This window comes from Balaenoptera physalus (genome assembly GCF_965194825.1).
Source record: "Balaenoptera physalus genome assembly, chromosome: 3".
NCBI classification, from domain to species: domain Eukaryota; kingdom Metazoa; phylum Chordata; class Mammalia; order Artiodactyla; family Balaenopteridae; genus Balaenoptera; species Balaenoptera physalus.
In genome coordinates this window covers 74,188,609-74,203,805 of record NC_138890.1, presented here as the reverse complement: position 1 = coordinate 74,203,805, position 15,197 = coordinate 74,188,609, and the positions used below count along the sequence as shown (strand labels likewise).

Below are 15,197 nucleotides of genomic sequence, written 5' to 3'. Positions count from 1 at the left end.
TTCCCTATTGGTTGTTTGTGTTTTTGAATTTTTTATGATGTGGGAAGACTGGCAAACAGTTGCTGTGATTGTCAAATGCCTTAAATCAAGAAGAGAAGACGCAATAAAACACAGTTTCCATGGTAACACATTGTAACCTAGTACCTCTGGATTATGAGCCAGCTCACATCTCTGATCACTACTTGTTGACAGGCATAAATTGACCCTAAAAGCATTAATTTTAGAGATAAAACTGGAATGTGGAGCTAAGTTATAATAATGTTTAAACATTTCCAAGGTAGTGGCAGCAAAGCAACACTGGTTATGTCACAATTTAAATAATGTTAATAAACTAAGCATAAACACTTGAAAAATCTACAAGCTTTTCTCTAAAGATGGTTTAACAAATTTGTATATACTCTTGAGGCTGCAAATGGTAGGTGACGTGTTTTTGGTGGGGTTAAAAGAAATTAAATGGAATGATCCATGGATGTTTTAATGAAGGTATGGTTCCAATATGAAAATGAGTCTTAAAAATCTTGATAATAGAGAAGCTCCTAAAACTATCTTAGGACATAAATATATAATGTTTCTGGATATTTCCCAATAGACATAATTTCTTCTTTTTTTTTAATTAGAAGAGACTCAAATAAAATATGAATTATCATATTAGAATGCTTTCAAATGCTTTTTTTTACACAATCACTTCCATGTTCTCATTAGAAGCACTCACACTTCTGTCACATTTTAAGGTTTAAAAAAAAAAAAAGATTGATTGTCTTGTGTATATGGCTGCCTCTAGCTGGCTTCAGTTATCCATTAACCAATACAATCAACCATCAAAAGACAATTTTTTTCAAGGCTGTTTGTCACACTTCTAAATATATCTTTATGACAATCAAGAACATCTGATATGATATGATTTAATATGATACGACAATAAAGAATTGGTTGATTTCCTCAACATCTAGACTTGATGTAAAAGTCCACTTTATTTCCCTGGTAACTTCTGAGTTCAACTTCCCCGCTAATAATTTTAAAGTGAGAGTGGAAGAAGCAAGGGAAAGACAGGTGGTCTTTCCTCAAGGCTTGACTTTAACTACCTTGAGCCTCAGGGAGGCAGAGAGTGACCAATATGCCTTAGTTTCCAATTCTGTATTGCGGGGATTAGACCCACCCTCCTAAGACTGTTATAAGCATTTACTCAGATGGATGCACACAGGGAGCTTAGAACAGTATTTGGTGCATAGTAAGCCCCTCCCCCATAAAGTAACCATCACCATCAACATCATCATCATCATCATTGTATCTGCCCCCCTCCCAGGGCCTAGCACTGTGCTTCACACCTAGGGGTGCCTAGCAGATGCTTGTTAAATTGAATGAGCCTACTTGTTCAACTGGGCGTTTCCTTTTATGTTGTTGTTGTTGTTGTTTTGTTTGGTTTGTTTTTGGCCACGCTGAGCGGCATGAGGGATCTTAGTTTCCCAACCAGGGATCAAACCCGTGTCCCCTGCAGTGGAAGCGTGCAGTCTTAACCACTGGACCACCAGGGAAGTCTCCTCAACTGGGTGTTAGAAGAGAATTTACTGTAACTATTTTTGCTAGAATATGGCACATTTCCAGGAAATTTGACTAGATTCCTTTTATTCATTTGCACCACACCTCTCAGAGATTCACAAAACACCCGTGAAGAGAGCTCCCAGAGTTAGGCAAGAATCCTGTCTCCCAGTGTTGCTAATCTGTAGGATTAAACCCTTGGGAACACTGCAGGGAATCTGAACCCATGTAACATAGGCTTGTGTTTAACCTGTTGACCTGGGAAGGGCATGGATTTAAGAACCCTCCACACTTGCAAGCACCGGCTCAGACATATGCTAGGGACTTTGATTTCCTCTGTTCTTTTCAGCCTAGCTTTTAAAGAATATAACCATTTTAAGAATGAAGAAAGCCATTTGTGACCCTGGATTATATCCACATGGCACTTAGTTTGTCTAAAAAAAGTTAACACCTTGACCTATGCATATCCAGATCTCAATACTACTTGGCATTCCTTTTTTATCCCTAGTCATTTTCCTTTCGCCTTCCCTAATGCATACCCTCAAATGTATCCACCTTTTTAATCTGACCTCTATCTTTGTAAATCATAGGCAGTGTCCTTGTCCTGTAGACACAGGGAGAATAAAGGCTGTCATACAATAGCCTGCTGTCTTTTAACAGCATCCTAACATATGAGAAGTGCCGAAGTCTCATGCTAGGTACATGCAAAGCCATCAATAAATGTTAGTTCCCTAGTTTAAAGGAAGGAGTTTCCTAGCTTAGAGCAAGATGTTTCCTTGTTTAGAGGAAGAGTGTCCCTCTTTGCTCTTTCTAAAGTTAATCCTTCAACCTATACACTGAGTTGGTTCCTAACTATCTCCTCCGAGTCCTGTTGTCCTGTTGTCCCTATTTCTCTGTTTTCAGGAGATTCTCTTTTCTAATTCTTCCCCATGATGGCCTTTCTCCTCCAATCCTCATCTTCCTGCAGAGTTTCTATTTCAATAAAAACACCATCATTCCATCCAGAAATTTAGGGATTAGCTCTGATACATAATTTTCCATCACTGCCCCTCCTGCCCATGTTCAATCCATCTTTGCCAGTTTTCCTCCATTCCCTTCTCTATCTCCTCTGTCATTGCCCTAGTTCAGCCCATCAGTGGGATGGGGGTTTGTGGTTGAAAAATGGTGGTACAATGCTGCTTTGGTTTGTGCGTTAGTCTTAATTTAGGATATGTTCTGATAGTTTTGGGAAATGAATACATTTAGAATATGGGGGTGCAGAGTTGCAAAGGATTCCTTCATAATTCCACTCTCATTTTTAGGATTATTGCTATGACACTCTCACCTTTGGTCAAATAGCCTTGGAAAAAAGTCCCCCATTATAGGAGCTACATTTCCTTTGTAACAACTGTTTAGCAGACAGCAATGTTACACTAAAGAAACACTATTTTCTTTATGAGACTGATTATTTCATAGTTCCTTTTGCTTTCTGTGGCTGACAAGGCCCAGGATGTCATTCTTCAGTCTGGCGGATTTCAATACCAAACAAGCTTAACCACCATGGGCTGGCATAGCGAAACAAGAGTGGATTCGTAGCCAACTCAGAGTTGCGGTGTTTCTGGGTGACCTACAGCAGTGTCACTTCAAATTTGGCACGTTTTTACTCACTCAGGAGCCTTCCTTTATCCCAGGGAAGTTAAGTACTCGACCCAAAGGGCAGCAGGCAATAGATGAAAGGAAGCTAAGCCTCACCCAGTCAGGTCAGCCAACTGAGTGCTTCATGCTTCCAAGCTACCTTTAAAAAGCTTCCTAGGTATGTTAAAGCAAAATCATCTTTTCTCATTGTGTATTACTACACCCTTTTCATTATGTAAGGGTGTTTGAACGTGGTCTCTACATTATCTATATCACTGAAATGCTGATCATCATGCTGTTGCTTTCTCACATTTTTCCTAAAAGGACACAGTTTTCCTATTCTGGAGACGTTTGGAAGCTTGCAATAAAGAAAATCAAGAGCCGGGGTAATTGTCTAGTTTGCAGGCCAGAGACTCCTGAACTCCAAACTCGCTGTTCTGCTTCCCAGCTCCAATGCCCACTGCTGGCTTCCTAACTTTGACTTGTCCTAGGGAGTATTGAACTGTTGTCCACTGAGCCCTCTGGGTAAACACTACACTACCTAAAGACAGCACAGGATAAGACATCACCTCCACTCCTTCCATTTAACCTATATTTCTATCTTTGATCTTCCGATGGCTCTGCTACTAGTAACACCGCATTACTCTAATCATTAAACATTTCTGTGAATCAAAGTTTTCTTTCTGTTTAGAATTCTTTTTTAAAGGACAAGACCTTTGTGTTGTTGATTATTTCCATAGTACCTGGAAAACAGCTGATGCTTACTGAGTGACAGTTGATTTAAATTGCCCTCAATTTATTAACTGACAAGTACATACAAACAGCCAGAATAGAAGAGCCAGTCAACACAATGACATCACATGCCTTCTTTGAATGGCACTTAAAAAAAAAAAAAAAGAATGTGTAGAACTCAATTTGCAATGTCTTAGCCCAGCTTTGGAAAACAGCCCCACCATCACCCCTAGAAAAAAAAAAAATGAGATGGTTGAAATTCAGATCCATCCAGATTAGGCAAGAAAAGGAAGGGCTGCTTTGCTTTCTTGCCCTTGTGCTGCCTCTTTTCATCATTAGTAATTCTATCCCTCTCTTATCTGATCATGCAGGGACACATTATCTCACTAGCAAATGAATGCACCGTGGAAAAACTCCCCAAATGCAAATGAACAGGAAGGAGTGCTGATAGTGAAGTTAAAGGAGCTCTCTTTTCCCCCTCCCACTGCCTGTGGATGGAGCAGTTATGGAGATTCTGTATCAATTCCACATCTACTTATTCAAACTTTGTCAAGATAAACCTTTTATCTCATTGTTCTGACGCTACATGGAGGAGATAATTTACATGACAGTAATTATGTTGCTATATTTAGGAGTGTGCTTTCTGCCCATTTCTGGTAACTTGCTTTTATATAAAACACTGAATGGGCTTTTCAGAACTTGGAAGGTGTGTGTATGATGCTATTTAAAACATGACAGCTAGAAAGCAGTGCAATATGGGTTGACTTTGCTCACCTCTGTAGCTTTGGGGGAAGATCACAAGAGGAATAATAGCTCTAAAGTTCCTTTTAAACAATGTGTATTATTAGAAGGAAGCTTCTCTAAATTTTATTGGCTTTCTCTTCTCCCCACAAGCAAACGAGTATTTTCATTTTTAATATATTGTATGGAGCTACCAGCAGTTTTTTTTTTTTTTTTAATCTGACATTGATTTATTTTTCTTCATCCCTTAGGTTAAAACAATGAAAAGAAAGAAACTAGTCTGTAGGACCAAACACTTTATATGAAACTTTGACTTCAGAGAGGCTCAAGTAGCATTCTTTCATTTGTTTCATGGTGCTGGTTGGTTTAACCTTTTTTGCCTCATCCAAACACACTGATCTCCCTGCCAGCTGGGAGTCTGCTGGCCCAGCTGCACTATGTCATGTCAAAAACCCACGGGCCTTCCTTCCTACCTGGTATCCACAGTTCCCAAAGGATTTAGTCAAGATAATACTGCCTGCCATTTTGAGCTGACCTCTGTGTGAGAGTTACTTAGTTTCATCGAATTTTAAGAGTGACTCCAGGATAATATCTTGGGAGCTTTACTAAATAGAAAGTCTAGTGTGCCCTGACCCTAAGCCATCTTTCCTCCATCTAAACTCTCAATCTCTAGTGATTCTTGGTCTTCCTAGAACCACCATGAAGTTGTCCACATTTCATGTCTTCTTTCTCTTTCACGTTTCATTTTAGTTGCTGAGCTAAAGTCCTGAAATGGCATTTTCACAAATTCTCCTTTCACAACTACAAATAACTATATCTCCTTTAGTCCAGTATATTACAGTACAGTATTGGGTTTTAAAAATAAATTAAAACAGAAAAAACTTCAATTTAGGCATTCAATCAGTGATTTTCTTTATTTTCAATTTTTGTGTAGGGTGGGGAGCACGGAAGAGAGGGGAAAAAAAACCCCAAAGTGTAACATTGCAGGAACAGTGTATATTTCATGTATTATAATAGATAGCATACTCCCTGATAAATTCCTCAAAATTGTGACCATGTTAGATTTCCAGTGGAGGTGGGAAATCTATAAAGAGGCAGAGCTTTGGAAATCAAACTTCTTTTTACTTGTACTCCACGTGCGCGTGACTTTGAAATGGTGTTTTTATTAACAACGTAGATCTGTCGGGAGGCATCCCTGCCGCCTCTGCACCAGCTCATTCCTCTCTTCCCTGTTTCCATTCTCTTCATCTTAGTCTTCACTCCCCACTTTCTTGTTTCTCACTAAGCTTTCTTTTAATGGTTTTCAAAATTCTGTGACAGATTTTTGGTCAAGCTGTTTCCATGAAAAAGTACTGATTTTTTAAAAGGAATACCTCACACACACACGAAAACAAACGGTTCACAAAACATTCTCCTTTCCTCCTGAAGCTTTTACGATGCATTATTATCACTAACTAGTCTTTTACTATTAAACTTAAACGGCCAATTGAGACCACCCATTCTGAGACCGTTCTTCTACCACGATTAAGAGCAGGCTGGCAGGTACTAGGGATAATATTCATTTAGTCTTCTGAGTCTTCCCGGCAGACTTGGTGACTGTACCAGCTCCGCCACCTTCTCGTCCACTGCTCTGATGACACCTGTGGCAACCGATTGTCTCTTATCTCACAAACAGCAAAAGGGCCCAGAGGCGGATGGGCAGAGAAGCTATCAACACAGGTGGGCTTGTCAGGAACCACATCAACTCAGCTGCATCACCAGATGGCAAGAATTTGGGCCCAGAACAACAAGCAATCTTCTCCCTCAGCTCAGCAAACTTGCAAGCAATGTGAGCTGTGTGACAGTTCAGCGCAGGTGTGTGGCCAGCCCTGATCTGGCCTGGCTGGTTCAGGATCATCACCCGAGCCATGAAGCCAGCTGCTTCCACTGGTGGGTCATTTTTGCTGTCCCACCAGCCACACTGCCCAGGATGAACATCTTTGACAGACACGTTCTTGACACTGAAGCTCACACCGTCCCCAGGAAGAGCTTCACTCAAAGCTTCATGGTGCGTTTCAACAGAGTTTTTACTTCAGTTGCCTGGAGCAAAGATGACCACCATGCTAGGGGTGAGAACACCAGTCTCCGCTCGGCCGCCAGGGACAGTGCCAATACTACCAATTTTGTGGATGTCCTGGAGGGGCAGTGGCAAGAGCTTGTCAGTTGGACGAGTTGGTGGCAGGATGCGATCCCAAGCCTCAAGCAGCATGGTTCCACTGGCATTGCCATGTTCACAGGTGACTTTCCATCCCTGGAACCAAGGCATGTTAGCCCTTGGCTCCAGCGTGTCGTCACCATTCCAGCCAGAAATTGGCACAAATGCTACTGTGTCGAGGTTGAGTCAATTTTCTTAATGTAGGTGCTGACTTCCTTTATGATTTCCTTGTATCACTTCTGGCCACAGAGTAGCTCAGTGGGATCCATTTTGTTAACACCAACAATTCGTTGTTTCACACACAGTGTGGAAGCCAGAAGGGCACGCTGACGGTCTGCCCGTTCTTGAAGATCCCTGCTTCAAATTCACCAACACCAGGAACAACAATCAGGACAGCCCAGTCAGCAGGAGATTTGCCTGAAATCATGTTTTTGATAAAGTCTCTGTGTCTTGGGGCATCAGTGATGACACAAAGCTCACCTTTAGCTTACAGTTTATCCAAGACCCAGACCGCCTTGAAGGAGCCCTTTCGCATCTCAGCAGACTCCTTCTCAAATTTTTTGATGGTTCTTTTGTCAATCCCACCATATTTCTAGGTCAGATGGCCAGCAGTGGTAGACTTGCCCGAATCTATGTGTCCAGTGATGACCATGTTGATAGGAGTCTATTCCTTTCCCATCTTGGCTTAGATTTAGCAGTGGTTTTCGTGACATCTGTGTTCTGGCAGCAAACCCAATGCTTCTTCCCTCTTTTTATTTCTTTAATTCCCATTTTTCTCCTTTTGACTTTGCCTTGCCTTCAGTGTGCACATTGGTCCTTAGCCCTCGGTGAACTAACACTTAACAGTTTCATGACCCTTAAACCACATCAAGAAAGTCACAAAAGGCTCCTCAAAGGATCAGGAAGAAATACTGCACCTATAAATACACACAGCTGACTTTCTAGGTCTCCTTCAATCATAACTTCAGCCTCAAAAAGCAGTTGAAAAGGCCCTCTAATTGTTTACAACATTTGTTAGAACCCTGGATGCAGTTTGGCCTGGAGGTGTGATTCTGATTTGGAAGTTTCCCAGGTGATTCTTGTCCACACCCAAGTCCCCACTGAGATCCTTCCCCAGACAGCCATTGAAGAACCAGAAATCACAATGAAATGCCATAGTCCGTATGAAGCTACTTCCACTGTAGAGAAAAACTGTGCTTCATGGGAAACTGTGCAATGTCTGCATACAGCACACCCTTCCCGTTATCAGATTCTAGCCTTCACTGTCCTTCAGCTATTCTACAACTTGTATGTTATAGGTAACTGACAGACATGCAAATGCTTCCCTGTCTGGTAGAGGTTCAATTGATTTCTCTCCACTCCCCCTGGAAAAAAACCCAGTTTTGTTCTATTTGCATTCTCATTTCAATATTCCCGATCTTTAAATGTCTCTCTTCAGATTCTCTTGAACCGGTTATAACATCTGTCAGTTCCGTCTTTGATTAATGAGTAGAATCAAATCTTTAACATGTACACATTTTTATATCTGTATGAGGGTCACGATTTTACCTTTCTATGAAAATTATCTTTTAACACCACTCTCCCCAGCCTTTTCTCATCATTCTTTTCCCACCTCTGATGGTTCGTTCAATGTATAAATCAGGTGATGGTGATTCAGCATTTGATGGGTATAAATAATTTTATAGGCACAACAGGCCATAATACTTTGGAGGTGGGTTGTCCCAGAAAATCTGGGATGTGCGGTTGCTGAACAATCTTTCTCATAGAACAATATAGCTGGAAAGGGTCTTAGTTCCATCTAATCTCCTTCACTATAGGAACTAGGCCAACCAAAGCCCAGAATATGGAGATTTTTTTCAAGATTGCACAGATTTTGAGTAGCAACAAAATTGAGTTTGAACCCAAATCTGGCTAATTCCAGACTCCAAAGCCTTTATTACTACAGTCAATCTTCTCTTCCTAAAGTGGGCCTGACAATATGAACCTGAAGCTGACTGTAAGACTTAAAGCCAGCATCTAAATAGAAAAACCTAACATCAATGCCACAGCAGGCCCTCTGTGCTCTCCCTCAATGCCTGAAATGAAATGACAAAGCAAATGGCACCACTCCTGCGTCTGACTGGTCAACCAGTCTCCTTAATTCGTAGGCACACTTCACATGTCATTTATCCTCCCACGGTGCTGAAGCACGTAATAAATGCTCGATAAAATTTTGTTGCATAGACCTGATTGGAGTAGAACTAGCAGAGACGCAAAGGACCCACAGCTGATTTCAAACAAGGCAGCTTTAACTAGAGAGCGCGAAGGACCCAGCCTGTTCTTTTCATCCCAAGTTGCACCCTAATCCTTCTGTGAACCATACACTCTAAAAATAACCCAACCAGGTTTGTAGTGAATAATTTATAATCTAGAACAATTATTATAACTAAATACCCTGACCCACTGTTTGCTGGAAACTCATGGTACATTCCGATCGACATAGGAGGACTGTCAGAAACGCTTTGGAGTGAATGATAGCCTATTTTAGGAAATCAGTAGCTGCACTTACATTGGTTGCGCTTCCTTCCCAGGTCGGTTTTCAGTTCGGGCGGATGACGCAGGGCGGTATTAACAAAGGCGCCCTATAGCATGGATGCCTGAGAGCTCTTTAAACTGTGTGCTAACAATATTTTTATATACTCTGTCTTTCCCTCACCTTCCCGGCCCCCGCCCCCCCAAGCTGTTTCCTTCGCTGCCTGAGCTGTTTGGCCCTGTCTGAACTGCTGCTGCTGAAGCCTTTTCTGGCAGGTTGCCCAGGGAGCAGCTCTCCTGTCGATTCCGCCTCTCTCCAGGAGTTGCCTGCCTTCGGTATAATGGGCAACATTGAAAGCCGCAAGGCGTTCGGTCGACAAGGTCAGAGTGCCTTTCATTCCCGCAATAATCAACCAGTGTAGCTCTTCCTCAGACCTGGGGAGAGAGAAGATAGAGGTCAAAAGAGCAATTACATTTCACATTGACTCCAGAAAAGGCTTGGATCACAAGACTAAAAAGCAAAACGGATTCTCGCTTCATTCTGTTCCATTCTCTTTCTGGTCATCTTTGTTATTAACACTAGCCTGAAACCATAACAAGTTTTAGCTTGATGACGTGCAAAGCGCATTTTCCGCCTCCAGATGAGATCTTTCTTCTTAGACATTTACCACTGTCAGCATATTGCAAAAGAATGCAAATGAGCTGCAGGATCTATAACCAGAGACAGTAAGCAAAGGCCATTAATTATGTTTTTAAAAAATGTTAACCCTAGCAGACTGTATAACAAGCAATTGTGCTAATTTCAATCTGTAATCAGTCCCTACATTAGCATAACTTTATTTATTTAGCATTAAGGCAACAATTTAGAGAATATAATTTAGTTGGAAACGTCAGTAATTTTGCAGTGGCAGATTGTTGTTACAAAGCTACCTCTATTTGACCTTACAGCTGCCAGGACTAATTACTTTAATTGCATTAATTGCACTGACCATTCTGGTGTTTAGTGTAGTTGCTGTTTCTCTTTAACCACTGAGCAAATCAACCAGGCTGAATTCTCAGGAAAATGGGCCAATGTTTTCTTCTAAATCTTTTTTGATTCTTTTCTGCCTTTTGAGACGCCAGATAAATCACAGATGATCAGTGCTCTCACTGAGATCAAGAATTTTGAGGAAAGCCCATGAAAGGGGAAAAAAAAAAAATCTGTGTTTCTTAACTGAACTTTATTGCTCATTGCTGACTCGATTAAAATACAATCATTTTACTAACTACCGAGAAGCATTTAAAAGATGGTGTGGCAGGTTGACAGTAAGTTAAAAGTCCCTCATTTCACACTTTGGAATGAAAACATTTCAGGTTATTTTTTCAGATAACTGAGATTACTTTGCTCAACAACTTGGATTGCTAAAATATTCTATTATAAATATAATGATACATATCTATCTGCTTTGTAATAATAATAGCCAACAATAGCCAGTGCCTGCTATTATTCCAGGCACTGTTTTAGACACTTGACATGTATTTATTCATTTAATCCTCTCAAAAATCCTATAAAATATGTATTATTATTGTTGTTGTTGTTATACATAGGAAGTAATGTAATTCATGGCAGAGCCAGGATTCAAATCTAGATATTTGGCTCTGGAGCCTCTGAGCTTGACCTTGAGGCTAGATGACTTCAAAATTAGATCAAATTCTTCCCACAATTCTGCTACACAAAATTGATAAAACAGCTTTCCTCCTAAGTCCTGGCTTCCTGTCTCTGGTTCCTCATATTTATACGACAGAGCTTCAGTTTGGCAAAATTCTTCTTGGAAGTGAGGCGGCCAGATCTGATTAAAGTCTTAACACTCTCAATGTGTGCAGTACTTCTTCAGGCTAAGTTCTACTCATCTCCAAGCTTTCAGCCCCTATATCATGTCCTTGGGGATGCTTTCCTTGACCCCTCATCTTATTATGAGCTCTGGTGGGACGATGAACGTTTCTTTCTTAGCACTGACACCCTTCAATTCAATATTTAATAACCCCCAATTAACACAACATTGTAAATCAACCAAACTTCATTAAAAATAAAAAAATTAAAACAAATAATTGGGCTTCCCTGGTGGCGCAGTGGTTGAGAATCTGCCTGCCAATGCAGGGGACACGGGTTCGAGCCCTGGTCTGGGAAGATCCCACATGCCGCGGAGCGACTAGGCCCGTGAGCCACAATTGCTGAGCCTGCGCGTCTGGAGCCTGTGCTCCGCAACAAGAGAGGCCGCGATAGTGAGAGGCCTGCACACCGCGATGAAGAGTGGCCCCCACTTGCCACAACTAGAGAAAGCCCTCGCACAGAAACGAAGACCCAACACAGCCATAAATAAATAAATAAATAAATAAATAAATAAATAAATAAATAAATAAATAAAATTTAAATAAATAAGTAAAGCAAATAATTAAAAAAAAAATTAATAACCCAGGTACCCTGCCTTTAATACGGCAAGGAGGAGTGGTACTGTCCATTTTCAATAGTTTTACTATTAACTATTCAATCCCACAAAAAAGCACAAAACAATTCACAAAACTCCTGATTCCATTAGGTTTGAGATGTATATTGCAATTACCTGGTGTCCACAGGATGAGATACATGAATGGCTTCTATCACTTTTTTTTTTTTTCAATTCCTCCCCAGCTCCTCAGCAGGTGTGGAGCCCTCATTCTGGATTTTCTGATGAGTAATAAACCTTTGGACTTTATCCCTTCCTCCATGTCCCCTTTATATCCAGCTATTATAACCCGTGATTCTGGCAAACCTGGATTCTCCCTGTATTAAACATACCCCAACTTTCTGTGTCCATGACTAGGTTCACATGATTGCTCCCCGCCCACATTCTCCGCTCCCCCATCCCATCTGCTTTTTGTTTTCACAGAAGATCTGTGAAATCCTCATACAGCATATCCATATCTTTTCTAGAGCATCTGCAATGGGTTATTCCATCAGTTCTATCTCCTTAGCCTTTACCTCCTTTCTCTGACCCTCTGCTCGCCCTCCCTTCAACCCTTCATCATCTCTTGTAGGGACCGTTGCAGCAGCGGCCCAACTTCTGGCTGATCCCATCTCTGTCCTTTACACTGCTGCGTCCCCTGTGGACAATCATTCAGGAGCTCCCTGCCTGGCATTTAACACATTTTGTTTTCAGTCCTCAGGCACATCTGCCAGGCATCTTTACATTTTGAATCTGAAGGTTGTTCTTCTGGTAGAGAAGACAGAGCAAAACAGTAGCTGAGTAATTCTATTTTCTCTTTGTCTTGTTACCATTACATCATAATCTCTTCGAAATATGACTAACACTTCCTTGTTCTTCTTTGCTCCCTACACATTGGTAAAAGTCATTCTTTGTTATCCCTTTTTTCCCCTAGCAAAATTGAGCTTATTTTTTACCTTATTCTTTATGACACTACTCTTCTAGGTTTGTGCTATTGTGCTGCTTTTGTTCTTGGCTACAAGTTCTTTAATGTTTCAAACGTGCTTTTAAAAATCTGAGCTCAAAGGAGAGTTCTCTGAGCAACCATATCGATTTCTGTAGTTTTTCTTCCATACTCGGCTTATTTTTATTACATAGTTAGAATTTCATTTTCTACTCCTGATGGACCTATCTACACCCTTTTAGAAAACCCTCTGGTCAAGAGACTAAACGTATATTTTCTTTGAACTTCTTGAAATTTGCTTTTCCATAGTCTTGAATGCATGTCAGATACTGATGAACATTCCTGGCTTTTGCTCATTTGAATTCTGAGAAGCTCTCATTTTCTCCCAAGGTTCTCAGCACTTTGTTCTAAACCTGCCCTATCTTGAAGATCAGAATCAAGTTTAGAGGAACTGTGTCCTTCAGATCCAAGCTGACAATCTACATCTCTTGATCTGCTGAGTTGAAGACCTCTGTCCCCAGAGGCAGAGAAACGCCCAAACTCCACACTGCCTAATGATGATGGGTAATCCTACCAAGATTTGGCTCCTGTGCACAGGCTCTAGGAAAGAATGACAGAGGAATAGGAGTGGTGGCAGCCTCAGGAGAGGTACCCAGCCTCATTCGCAGGAGGGGAGGCCACCAGGTCAATCCCTTATCTAAAGTTATTGAATGCCATCTTCCTTTGCGCAGAGGTGTTCCTCTGAAGATACAGAGTGGAGATGGTAATGCAGAGGCGGTAAGGGAACTAACATGGGGGAAATGCAAAACGTAGTACAGAGTGTGGAGGTGGAGAAGTAACAGCTATTGAAACTCTTGTGTGCCAGGCACTGTGCTAGGTACTTACATACACCTATCATTTATTCCTCCCAATACCATTTTTAAATATGTGGAAATTGAAACACATTAAATACCATTTTTAAATATGCGGAAATTGAAACACATTAAAAAAATTGACTGTCTTCTCTAAGTCACAGGACAGGGGATGCAGAAGCCAGGAATTAAACCTAGACCTGAGGATGAGAGGGTAATACAACAAAACAAAACCAGAAAATTAACAATGCATTGCTAATACATATATTACAAAAGTCATGACCTTATAAAGAAGATATATGTACAAATCAATGCCTATTATGATAAACCTCAAGAAAATATCTATAATATTTTGTTGCACATTACTAATAATTTTGATGTATATAAGTAGAATTTTTATCATATCCATTTTCTTGAAAAATATAACGTTTATTTCAATATTTTTCCTAGGCAGAGTTTTTTTGTTTCCTTGATTTTTGTTTGTTTGTTTTAGTTTTAAAAGCTATTGGTGAAAGTTCTTGTGAAAATAAAAACGAAATAACACCACAGTGATAGTCAAATAATTTGTGATCCTTAAAGGAACTAGTCTTCTTGGCACATAACTGTCAGCTACACGTATAAATGTTCTTTGGAAAGTCTCTCCTAGATGTTAATGGAAATATTGATTTTCCCCTCTTTTTTATAACATCTATTTACCATGCTACCTCCTCATCTCCATTCTGAGCTATGGTCTCTTAAGTGTCTGTGTCAGAGGCAAGTGCCAAAACCAAGGTGACTAAGCTAGTGTCAAGCCAGTTGCAGAAACAGAGAGAAGACTTAACTAATGGCACAGATCTTCTAAGTCAATGGACCCTGTCTCCCCTAATTTCATTATCAATTCACCACAGGAATCTGACAGAGTCAGTATGTTAAGTGAAATTCAAAAGCTCAAAAACGAAAGGGAAAAAAAAAAAAAATCCAATCTCAGAGTCAGGTAGAAACATCATATTTCAGAGAAAATCTTTAGTATTGATTTATAGCTGCAGACTCTTGTCCAATGGTTTCCTCTTTAAATTAAGAACACTAATGATTTCCCATCCTGAAATTAATAAGCCAAAAGCTGCACAAATTCAAAAAAGGCACTGATTGTCATACTTCAACCAGGAAGTGCCAATAAGTGGATGCCCAGCCTGTTCCCTTCAGCGACTGTTGTTGATGACGCACTATAGCGCCTTGAGAGTCACTTGCGTCCTTGGGAGGCGTTCTTGTGTATGCCGAGAGGCCATAAATTTGAGATGGAACATCCTGTTTGTTGAGGCTTCTGTGCATGCAATCCAACTGCTCTCTGATAAACAGATTTGTTTGGGAGAGAAGTTCCTGCCTAAGTAGTTTGGAGACTTAATTGTGCTCGTGGAAAGGCGACACAGATCCCACGTGGAGACAAGCCAGGCAGTCTGGGGCATGTGCAAGGCACAGAATTAGTTCCAGAGGTGGGACAGCCACAGAGACTTGAAACAGAATTGAAACCAGAAAAAAGGAAACAGTTGTTTGTGGGGAACAGGAAATAGATAGTAAGAGGAAATCGACATAGAGTCATTTTCGTACTGAGTATTTTTATTTACCCTGTGCTGTTG

At 40.7% G+C, this 15,197-nt stretch overlaps 1 pseudogene across 1 annotated transcript; it reads right to left on the bottom strand.

The window, feature by feature from the left end:
- Positions 1–1,405: 1,405 nt before the first annotated feature.
- On the bottom strand, positions 1,406–14,259 carry LOC309658839 (elongation factor 1-alpha 1 pseudogene; annotated as a pseudogene). The gene has a single exon. The product of its transcript is annotated as an elongation factor 1-alpha 1 pseudogene (transcript).
- Between the last annotated feature and the right edge of the window lie 938 nt (positions 14,260–15,197).